Raw genomic sequence first — 10,106 nt, 5'->3', positions numbered from 1 at the left:
TGCATATGAGATCTCTTGATCATGAAGATTGTTCTCACAGGGTGAGGTTCATCCATTATATTTTAAAATAGGAAGGTACAAATTACATATTTGAATTGCATCTATGTGCTGGATTCAAATGTCCCCCCCCCCCCCCCTTCCTTTCTCAATTGTGCCCGTCAGCAGCTATTCTAAGGTTGCTGCCAATGGGTGTGACACATTAATTTCTTCTGTGGGGTACACTGGACTCCACAAGGATTCACATTGGGGTGTAGAGTAGGATCTTGATCTGAGGCACCAACCGGCTCAAAGCTTTTGACTGTTCCCAAGATGCTCAGCGCATCCTCCTCTATAACCCCGCTTCCATGAACAGGGAGCTCAGTTTGTAGTTGGTGCCTTCAGTAGCAGGCCACTTAACAGGGGCCTGCCTCAGGCAGCCTATTCTTAGCTATTAATTTTGACAAGAAAAGAAGAACTTGTTTTATGAGAATCTACAAGGGCTGCAGCAGGCTAGGTCTAATAGACATCTTTACTGCAGCTTCATCACTCCCAGCGGCGCTGTATACTCCCGTGCCCTGGTTGCTGGGTCACTGCAGCGGAGGCTCCAGTTTCTTCCTAAGGTCAGTCACACACACACCGCCCTTCCGGATCACGAGGCCGCTGATGAAGGGGAGCGTGGCCGTAGGGGGTGGACCGTGTGCGCACTGGCGTGGACACTGATTACTGGGCAGCCGCTCCACTAGCCACCAGGTACAGTTAAGGAGCACAGGTCTGGGAGTTTTACTCCTATATTAACCCAATTTTGTACTGCCCGCAGCGCATTGTGATAGGTAATAGGGCCTGATTCAGGTTGGAATGCAATCACAATAAGCGATCCAACTGCAAAAATTGCTAACAGCATACGCATGTGCCTGCATTTTCTGCGGCACCCCGCAGAGAATGCGATCGCCTCTGCCTGTCAATCGGGGCGGGGGGGGGAGAGGGGGGTCAGCAACACTCCATTTCCAAGTCAGGGATGGAGCGGTGCGGGGGCAAGGCTTCAAAATGGGGTCTGCAACGGAGGAGACACAGGGGGCGTGGTCACAGCGGCTGTATGACATCACATTCAGCCGCTGTGATCACAAAAATGGTGGCGGCTTCCTGCGCGCACATACAGTTTGCACCAGCAGGAGGCTACACCATTTTTTATGATCACGCTGAACTGCAGTGCGACTGCAATTACAGCATGGTCAAGAATGGAGGCGTCATGCTGGGTGGCCATGCCCTGTCACTGTGCAGGAGCCAGCACCGCACACACACTAGTCCCCGGGTGCAGCCCCCAACCCCCGGGACACCCGGAGCAACAAAATGTAGATTCAGGCCACCAGGCCACGCCCCTACCTATGAAACCATGCCTCCTTTTTACCATTGCGCTGCTTATCTGCGCGCACTGCATTACAATCTCCTTCGCCACCTCTCTGGGTGTCACCAGTGATAGTGACACCTCTGCCATGCTTGTAGCAGCTGGTCCTAAGATCTACGCCTCAAGCCCTGAGTGTTTGCCCTTGTGACTTGTTGATCATCATAGCGAAGCAGATGCTTACAGAAAACTGCAGGGGCTTAGATTGAAAATAAAAAAATTGATGGGTATAAGGTAGAGAGGAGCGGGTTCGGTTCTCCGAGAACCGAATTCCCGACGAACTCCATGTGGTTTACACTGGTCCGAGGCAGGCTCGGTTGTTCCCGCCTGACTCGGAAAACCTGAACAAGGGAAAATGTCATCATCCCGCTGTCGGATTCTCTCGAGATTCGGATTCCATATAAAGAGCTGCGCGTTGCCGCCATTTTTACTCGTGCATTGAAGAAAGAGCGGAGAGGACGTGGCTATGTTCTCTCAGTGGAAATCTCAATATCAGTGCTCAGTATCAGTGGTTACTTATTGCTGCTCAGTAATACTAGTAGTGTGTCTCTCCTGCTCAGTGTCAGTTCTCAGTAGTATCCTCATCAGTGCTCAGTATCACTGCTCATTGTCTTGTGCTGCATTGTGGTGCTCAGCATACTACAGTACATTACTAATAGTCCAGTGCTGCATCTTGCTGCTCAGTGTCAGTTCTAGTATCCTCATCAGTGCTCACTATCACTGCTCATTACATTGTGGTGTTCTGTATACTACAGTAACATAGTAATATAGTAACATATAGTAACATAGTTTTTGAGGTTGAATAGAGGCAAATTGCCCATCGTGTTCAACCTGTTTTAAGTTGTGATGATTCTACATACTTGCTGAATAATGTTTTATGACTAGTTAGCTACTATAACTCATGTTACCCCCGGATTAACCATGTTGATATTTTAAGTATTATAACCTTGGATAGCTTTTTCATTCAGAAATGTATCCATTCCTTTTTTAAATCCAATTACAGAGTCCGCCATTACCACCTTCCCTGGCAGGGAATTCCACATCCTGATTGCCCTAACAGTGAACATCATAGTATCTCACCTGGCAGGTAAGTAGGAGTTGGGCTAGAGCTGTGGAGGATTGCTGCTCGGGCACCCCCTGTCAAGTGAAGGAGATCCAACTGAGGCAGCACAAGGGAACTCTCGAAAGAAGAACAAGGCTAGAGGAAGATCTGAGACAAAGAAATCTGACTTTTACCAGAGCTGACCAGAGGAAAGCACAAACGCAGTCCCCCACTACCACAAATAATGCAGTCGAGTTTCCCACATTTGGGGAAATCACAGGGGTCAGCATACCCAGAGTGCAATGAATGAACCTCACCCTGGGAGAACAATCTTCATGACCATGGTATCTCCTATGCAAAATAAGTATGATTTGGGATAGGGCTGGGGAGGGCCGCTGCTCAGGCACATCTCTGTCAAGTAAAGGAGATTCAACTGAGGCAACACAAGGGAACTCTCATCTGGGGACAACAACTGCAGGGAGAACACATATTTTCAGATGAACATGGGAGGGCAGAAGGCTGCCTAACACTGAAGCACCCCCAAACAACAAACCAAATGCAACTACTAGTGCAAGCATTCCTGGGGGAAGGCCTGCAGCAGATGGATTTGCATATGGTGATGTCATCCAAGCAGTGGGTCAAAGTTGGCTTCAACCCTCGTCTGCATATGAAAATAAAAAAGGGGTGTGCAGGGCATGGCGGCCTTTTGCGGCGCTTGGATGACCCCAAGTTTGCATTAAACACCTCCACCTTCCTTCGGTGTGGGGCTCATGTTGGCTATGCCCCAGCCCCTGAAGCATTCAAGCTGATTTCTTGCAGCAGCTGGGCACTGTAACAGCTCCAGAGCTGCTCTGTAAAGCAAGTAAAAGGGTGTGGGCCCTGCAGCACTACCTGTAGTTTGCATTGTGCGTTGGAAGGCACAAAGTAAGCAGACGGGAGAAGTCAGGATAGTGCACAAGGGCATAGAAGGGAGCGGCTCAAGAAAAGAGAAGTGGAAACAGACAGCAAACTAGGCTGTAGAGAGACCTGAGACAAAGAGATCTGAATTATACGAGAGCCGACCAGAGGAAACACAAATTATGTAATCAAGTGTCCCACATTTGGGGAAATCGTAGGAGCAGCACACCCAGAGTGCATTGGGTGAGCCTTGCCCTGGGAGAAGCACCTTCCTGATCATAGTATCTCACCTGGCAGGTAAGTAGGAGTTGGGCTAGAGCTGGGGAGGGTCGCTGTTCGGGCACCCCCCTGTCAAGTGTAGGAGATCCAACTGAGGCAGCACAAGGAAACTCTCGAAAAAAGAACAAGGCTAGAGGAAGATCTGAGTCAAAGAAATCTGACTTTTACCAGAGCTGACCAGAGGAAAGCACAAACACAGTCCCCCACTACCACAAATAATGCAGTCGAGTTTCCCACATTTGGTGAAATGACAGGGGTCAGCATACCCAGAATGCAATGAATGAACCTCACCCTGGGAGAACAATCTTCATGACAATGGTATCTCCTATGCAAAATAAGTATGATTTGGGATAGGGCTGGGGAGGGCCGCTGCTCAGGCACATCTCTGTCAAGTAAAGGAGATTCAACTGAGGCAGCACAAGGGAACTCTCATCTGGGGACAACAACTGCAGGGAGAACACATATTTTCAGATGAACATGGGAGAGCAGAAGGCTGCCTAATACTGAAGCACCCCCAAACAACAAACCAAATGCAACAACTAGTACAAGCATTCCTGGGAAAAGGTCTGCAGAAGACGGATTTGCATACGGTGATGTCATCCAAGCAGTGGGCCAAAGTTGGCTGGAACCCTCATCTGCATATGAAAAGAGAAAAGGGGTATGCAGGGCATGGCGGCCTTTTGCGGCGCTTGGATGACCCTTAGTTCGCATTAAACACCTCCACCCTCCGTCGGTGTGGGGCTCATGTTGGCTATGCCCCAGCCCCTGAAGCATTCAAGCTGATTTCTTGCAGCAGCTGGGCACTGTAACAGCTCCAGAGCTGCTCTGTAAGGCAAGTAAAAGGGTGTTGGCCCTGCAGCACTACCTGTAATTTGCATTGTGCGTTGGAAGGCACAAAGTAAGCAGACAGGAGAAGTGAGGAGAGTGCACAAGGGCAAGGGCAGGGGCTCAAGAAAAGAGAAGTGGAAACAGACAGCAAACTAGGCTGGAGAGAGACCTGAGACAAAGAGATCTGAATTATACGAGTAGCCGACCAGAGGAAACACAAATTATGTAGTCAAGTGTCCCACATTTGGGGAAATCGTAGGAGCAGCACACCCAGAGTGCAATGGGTGAGGCTTGCCCTGGGTGAAGCACCTTCCTGATCATAGTATCTCACCTGGCAGGTAAGTAGGAGTTGGGCTAGAGCTGGGGAGGGTCGCTGCTCGGGCACCCCCCTGTCAAGTGAAGGAAATCCAACTGAGGCAGCACAAGGAAACTCTCAAAAAAAGAACAAGGCTAGAGGAAGATCTGAGACAAAGAAATCTGACTTTTACCAGAGCTGACCAGAGGAAAGCACAAACACAGTCCCCCACTACCACAAATAATGCAGTCGAGTTTCCCACATTTGGGGAAATCACAGGGGTCAGCATACCCAGAATGCAATGAATGAACCTCACCCTGGAAGAACAATCTTCATGACCATGGTATCTCCTATGCAAAATAAGTATGATTTGGGATAGGGCTGGGGAGGGCCGCTGCTCAGGCACATCTCTGTCAAGTAAAGGAGATTCAACTGAGGCAGCACAAGAGAACTCTCATCTGGGGACAACAACTGCAGGGAGAACACATATTTTCAGATGAACATGGGAGAGCAGAAGGCTGCCTAATACTGAAGCACCCCAAACAACAAACCAAATGCAACAACTAGTACAAGCATTCCTGGGGGAAGGTCTGCAGAAGACGTATTTGCATACGGTGATGTCATCCAAGCAGTGGGCCAAAGTTGGCTGGAACCCTCATCTGCATATGAAAAGAGAAAAGGGGTATGCAGGGCATGGCGGCCTTTTGCGGCGCTTGGATGACCCTTAGTTCGCATTAAACACCTCCACCCTCCGTCGGTGTGGGGCTCATGTTGGCTATGCCCCAGCCCCTGAAGCATTCAAGCTGATTTCTTGCAGCAGCTGGGCACTGTAACAGCTCCAGAGCTGCTCTGAAAGGCAAGTAAAAGGGTGTGGGCCCTGCAGCACTACCTGTAGTTTGCATTGTGCGTTGGAAGGCACAAAGTAAGCAGACAGGAGAAGTCAGGAGAGTGCACAAGGGCATAGAAGGCAGCGGCTCAAGAAAAGAGAAGTGGAAACAGACAGCAAACTAGGCTGGAGAGAGACCTGAGACAAAGAGATCTGAATTATACGAGAGCCGACCAGGGGAAACGCAAATTATGCAGTCAAGTTTCCCACATTTGGGGAAATCGCAGGAGCAGCACACCCAGAGTGCAATGGGTGAGCCTTGCCCTGGGAGAAGCACCTTCATGATCATAGTATCTCACCTGGCAGTTATGTAGGAGTTGGGCTAGAGCTGGGGAGGGTCGCTGCTCGGGTACCCCCCTGTCAAGTGAAGGAGATCAAACTGAGGCAGCACAATGGAACTCTCGAAAGAAGAACAAGGCTAGAGGAAGATCTGAGACAAAGAAATCTGACTTTTACCAGAGCTGACCAGAGGAAAACACAAACACAGTCCCCCACTACCACAAATAATGCAGTTGAGTTTCCCACATTTGGGGAAATCACAGGGGTCAGCATACACAGAATGCAATGAATGAACCTCACCCTGGGAGAACAATCTTTATGACCATGGTATCTCCTATGCAAAATAAGTATGATTTGGGATAGGGCTGGGGAGGGCCGTTGCTCAGGCACATCTCTGTCAAGTAAAGGAGATTCAACTGAGGCAGCACAAGGGAACTCTCATCTGGGGACAACAACTGCCGGGAGAACACATATTTTCAGATGAACATGGGAGGGCAGAAGGCTGCCTAATACTGAAGCACCCCCAAACAACAAACCAAATGCAACAACTAGTACAAGCATTCCTGGGGGAAGGTCTGCAGAAGACGGATTTGCATACAGTGATGTCATCCAAGCAGTGGGCCAAAGTTGGCTGGAACCCTCATCTGCATATGAAAAGAGAAAAGGGGTATGCAGGGCATGGCGGCCTTTTGCGGCGCTTGGATGACCCTTAGTTCGCATTAAACACCTCCACCCTCCGTCGGTGTGGGGCTCATGTTGGCTATGCCCCAGCCCCTGAAGCATTCAAGCTGATTTCTTGCAGCAGCTGGGCACTGTAACAGCTCCAGAGCTGCTCTGTAAGGCAAGTAAAAGGGTGTGGGCCCTGCAGCACTACCTGTAGTTTGCATTGTGCATCGGAAGGCACAAAGTAAGCAGACAGGAGGAGAAGTCAGGATAGTGCACAAGGGTATAGAAGGGAGGGGCTCAAGAAAAAAGAAGTGGAAACAGACAGCAAACTAGGCTGGAGAGAGACCTGAGACAAAGAGATCTGAATTATATGAGAGCCGACTAGGGGAAACACAAATTATGCAATCAAGTTTCCCATATTTGGGGAAATCGCAGGGGCAGCACACCCAGAGTGCAATGGGTGAGCCTTGCCCTGGGAGAAGCAACTTCATGATCATAGTATCTCACCTGGCAGGTAAGTAGGAGTTGGGCTAGAGCTGGGGAGGGTCGCTGCTCGGGCACCCCCCTGTCAAGTGAAGGAGATCCAACTGAGGCAGCACAAGGGAACTCTTGAAAGAAGAACAAGGCTAGAGGAAGATCTGAGACAAAGAAATCTGACTTTTACCAGAGCTGACCAGAGGAAAGCACAAACACAGTCCCCCACTACCACAAATAATGCAGTTGAGTTTCCCACATTTGGGGAAATCACAGAGGTCAGCATACCCAGAACGCAATGAATGAACCTAACCCTGGGAGAACAATCTTCATGACCATGGTATCTCCTATGCAAAATAAGTATGATTTGGGATAGGGCTGGGGAGGGCCGCTGCTCAGGCACATCTCTGTCAAGTAAAGGAGATTCAACTGAGGCAGCACAAGGGAACTCTCATCTGGGGACAACAACTGCAGGGAGAACACATATTTTCAGATGAACATGGGAGGGCAGAAGGCTGCCTAATACTGAAGCACCCCCAAACAACAAACCAAATGCAACAACTAGTGCAAGCATTCCAGGGGGAAGGCCTGCCGCAGATGGATTTGCATATGGTGATGTCATCCAAGCAGTGGGTCAAAGTTGGCTTCAACCCTCGTCTGCATATGAAAAGAGAAAAGGGGCATGCAGGGCATGGCGGCCTTTTGCGGCGCTTGGCTGACCCCTAGTTTGCATTAAACACCTCCACCCTCCGTCGGTGTGGGGCTCATGTTGGCTATGCCCCAGCCCCTGAAGCATTCAAGCTGATTTCTTGCTGCAGCTGGGCACTGTAACAGCTCCAGAGCTGCTCTGTAAGGCAAGTAAAAGGGTGTGGGCCCTGCAGCACTACCTGTAGTTTGCATTGTGCGTTGGAAGGCACAAAGTAAGCAGACAGGAGAAGTCTGGAGAGTGCACAAGGGCATAGAAGGCAGCGGCTCAAGAAAAGAGAAGTGGAAACAGACAGCAAACTAGGCTGGAGAGAGACCTGAGACAAAGAGATCTGAATTATACGAGAGCCGACCAGGGGAAACACAAATTATGCAGTCAAGTTTCCCACAGGAGTATATAGGATACGACCCAGTGGTACCTGACGACATAGATACTAACAGCTATTTAATAACATTACGCTAGAAAGTGATTATTAGCAACATATATATCTATATAAACAACCCCGCAGGGTTGTGCCTTCAAAAATAATCACACACGGACACGCTTTTTAAACCTTTTTTTCACATCTCTTTATTCTTCTTATGCACATGTATGTTAGTTCTGTGATTTTAACCTTTATGTTTCACTGCAGTTTGGGATAATAATATTAATATTTATCCAATTTTAATACATACTTAATAAAGGTTATATTTTATGATTCATTCATTCTGTCCAGTGCGTCAACAGTGCAGATTTCTTCTTGTTTTTTCTCCCAAATTCTATAACAATGACAGTAAATGTTGTTTCTTTTCAAACAGAACTTTCTTGACCATGCTTCTTGCTTGAAAGATCTGGGAGCACATGGAAAACAGTACAAACCATGCAGTATCACAAGAGCCTTTATTTGATATTTCATGAAGATAGAGCAGAATTGAGGACACGTCAACTATTTCTGCCGAAGGTGGTTCATCTTTCCACATGGTGCCTTTGGCCACTGACACCTTCGTTGAGTCAAAGTCTCTGGCTGTGGTCAGAACTTTGAAAATTTATGTCACCAGAACGGTTCAGATTAGGAAAACAGAGGCTCTGTTTGTCCTGTATGCTCCCAACAGGATTGGGTGTCCTGCTTCCATGTAGACAATTATGCGCTGGATCTGTGGTAAGATTCAGCATGCTCATTCCACGGCAGGATTGCCGTTACTGAATTAGGTGAAGACCCATTCTACTAGAAAGGTGGGTTCATCCTGGGCAGCTGGTCGGGGAGTCTCGGCATTGCAACTTTGCCGAGCAGCTATTTAGTAAACACTTTTGCTAAGTTTTACAAGTTTTAGAGTAAAGGAGATTCAACTGAGGCAGCACAAGGGAACTCTCATCTGGGGACAACAACTGCAGTGAGAACACATATTTTCAGATGAACATGGGAGGGCAGAAGGCTGCCTAATACTGAAGCACCCCCAAACAACAAACCAAATGCAACAACTAGTACAAGCATTCCTGGGGGAAGGTCTGCAGAAGACGGATATGCATATAGTGATGTCATCCAAGCAGTGGGCCAAAGTTGGCTGGAACCCTCATCTGCATATGAAAAGAGAAAAGGGGTATGCAGGGCATGGCGGCCTTTTGCGGCGCTTGGATGACCCTTAGTTCGCATTAAACACCCCCACCCTCCTTCGGTGTGGGGCTCATGTTGGCCATGCCCCAGCCCCTGAAGCATTCAAGCTGATTTCTTGCAGCAGCTTGGCACTGTAACAGCTCCAGAGCTGCTCTGTAAGGCAAGTAAAAGGGTGTGGGCCCTGCAGCACTACCTGTAGTTTGCATTGTGCATTGGAAGGCACAAAGTAAGCAGACAGGAGGAGAAGTCAGGATAGTCCACAAGGGTATAGAAGGGAGGGGCTCAAGAAAAAAGAAGTGGAAACAGACAGCAAACTAGGCTGGAGAGAGACCTGAGACAAAGAGATCTGAATTATATGAGAGCCGACCAGGGGAAACATAAATTATGCAGTCAAGTTTCCCACATTTGGGGAAATCGCAGGGGCAGCACACCCAGGTGAGATACTATAATCAGGAAGGTGCTTCTCCCAGGGCAAGGCTCACCCATTGCACACTGGGTGTGCTGCTCCTACGATTTCCCCAAATGTGGGACACTTGACTGCATAATTTGTGTTTCCTCTGGTCGGCTCTCGTATAATTCAGATCTCTTTGTCTCAGGTCTCTCTCCAGCCTAGTTTGCTCTCTGTTTCCACTTCTTTTTTCTTGAGCCCCTCCCTTCTATACCCTTGTGCACTATCCTGACTTCTCCTCCCGTCTGCTTACTTTGTGCCTTCCAATGCACAATGCAAACTACAGGTAGTGCTGCAGGGCCCACACCCTTTTACTTGCCTTACAGAGCAGCTCTGG

At 48.7% G+C, this 10,106-nt stretch overlaps 9 non-coding genes and 1 pseudogene across 9 annotated transcripts; 1 reads left to right on the top strand and 9 right to left on the bottom strand.

Moving 5' to 3' along the window:
* Positions 1-2,624: 2,624 nt before the first annotated feature.
* On the bottom strand, positions 2,625-2,788 carry LOC135031382 (U1 spliceosomal RNA). The gene has a single exon (XR_010227098.1). It is a non-coding gene; the product is annotated as a U1 spliceosomal RNA (small nuclear RNA).
* A 671-nt stretch (positions 2,789-3,459) lies between these two features.
* Positions 3,460-3,622, bottom strand: LOC135031435 (U1 spliceosomal RNA). Its single transcript, XR_010227143.1, has one exon. It is a non-coding gene; the product is annotated as a U1 spliceosomal RNA (small nuclear RNA).
* Positions 3,623-3,774: 152 nt separating this feature from the next.
* Positions 3,775-3,938, bottom strand: LOC135031513 (U1 spliceosomal RNA). Its single transcript, XR_010227214.1, has one exon. It is a non-coding gene; the product is annotated as a U1 spliceosomal RNA (small nuclear RNA).
* A 668-nt stretch (positions 3,939-4,606) lies between these two features.
* LOC135031438 (U1 spliceosomal RNA) lies at positions 4,607-4,770 on the bottom strand. The gene has a single exon (XR_010227144.1). It is a non-coding gene; the product is annotated as a U1 spliceosomal RNA (small nuclear RNA).
* Positions 4,771-4,922: 152 nt separating this feature from the next.
* Positions 4,923-5,086, bottom strand: LOC135031480 (U1 spliceosomal RNA). Its single transcript, XR_010227183.1, has one exon. It is a non-coding gene; the product is annotated as a U1 spliceosomal RNA (small nuclear RNA).
* A 670-nt stretch (positions 5,087-5,756) lies between these two features.
* On the bottom strand, positions 5,757-5,919 carry LOC135031431 (U1 spliceosomal RNA). Its single transcript, XR_010227139.1, has one exon. It is a non-coding gene; the product is annotated as a U1 spliceosomal RNA (small nuclear RNA).
* A 152-nt stretch (positions 5,920-6,071) lies between these two features.
* Positions 6,072-6,235, bottom strand: LOC135031486 (U1 spliceosomal RNA). The gene has a single exon (XR_010227188.1). It is a non-coding gene; the product is annotated as a U1 spliceosomal RNA (small nuclear RNA).
* A 702-nt stretch (positions 6,236-6,937) lies between these two features.
* LOC135031426 (U1 spliceosomal RNA) lies at positions 6,938-7,072 on the bottom strand (annotated as a pseudogene).
* A 152-nt stretch (positions 7,073-7,224) lies between these two features.
* Positions 7,225-7,388, bottom strand: LOC135031495 (U1 spliceosomal RNA). The gene has a single exon (XR_010227197.1). It is a non-coding gene; the product is annotated as a U1 spliceosomal RNA (small nuclear RNA).
* Positions 7,389-9,748: 2,360 nt separating this feature from the next.
* LOC135031443 (U1 spliceosomal RNA) lies at positions 9,749-9,904 on the top strand. The gene has a single exon (XR_010227147.1). It is a non-coding gene; the product is annotated as a U1 spliceosomal RNA (small nuclear RNA).
* The last annotated feature ends 202 nt before the right edge of the window (positions 9,905-10,106 follow it).

This window comes from Pseudophryne corroboree, unplaced genomic scaffold (genome assembly GCF_028390025.1).
Source record: "Pseudophryne corroboree isolate aPseCor3 unplaced genomic scaffold, aPseCor3.hap2 scaffold_515, whole genome shotgun sequence".
Lineage (NCBI taxonomy): Eukaryota > Metazoa > Chordata > Amphibia > Anura > Myobatrachidae > Pseudophryne > Pseudophryne corroboree.
Note: the sequence above shows the minus strand (reverse complement) of the source record. Positions and strands in the feature narration are given on the sequence as shown.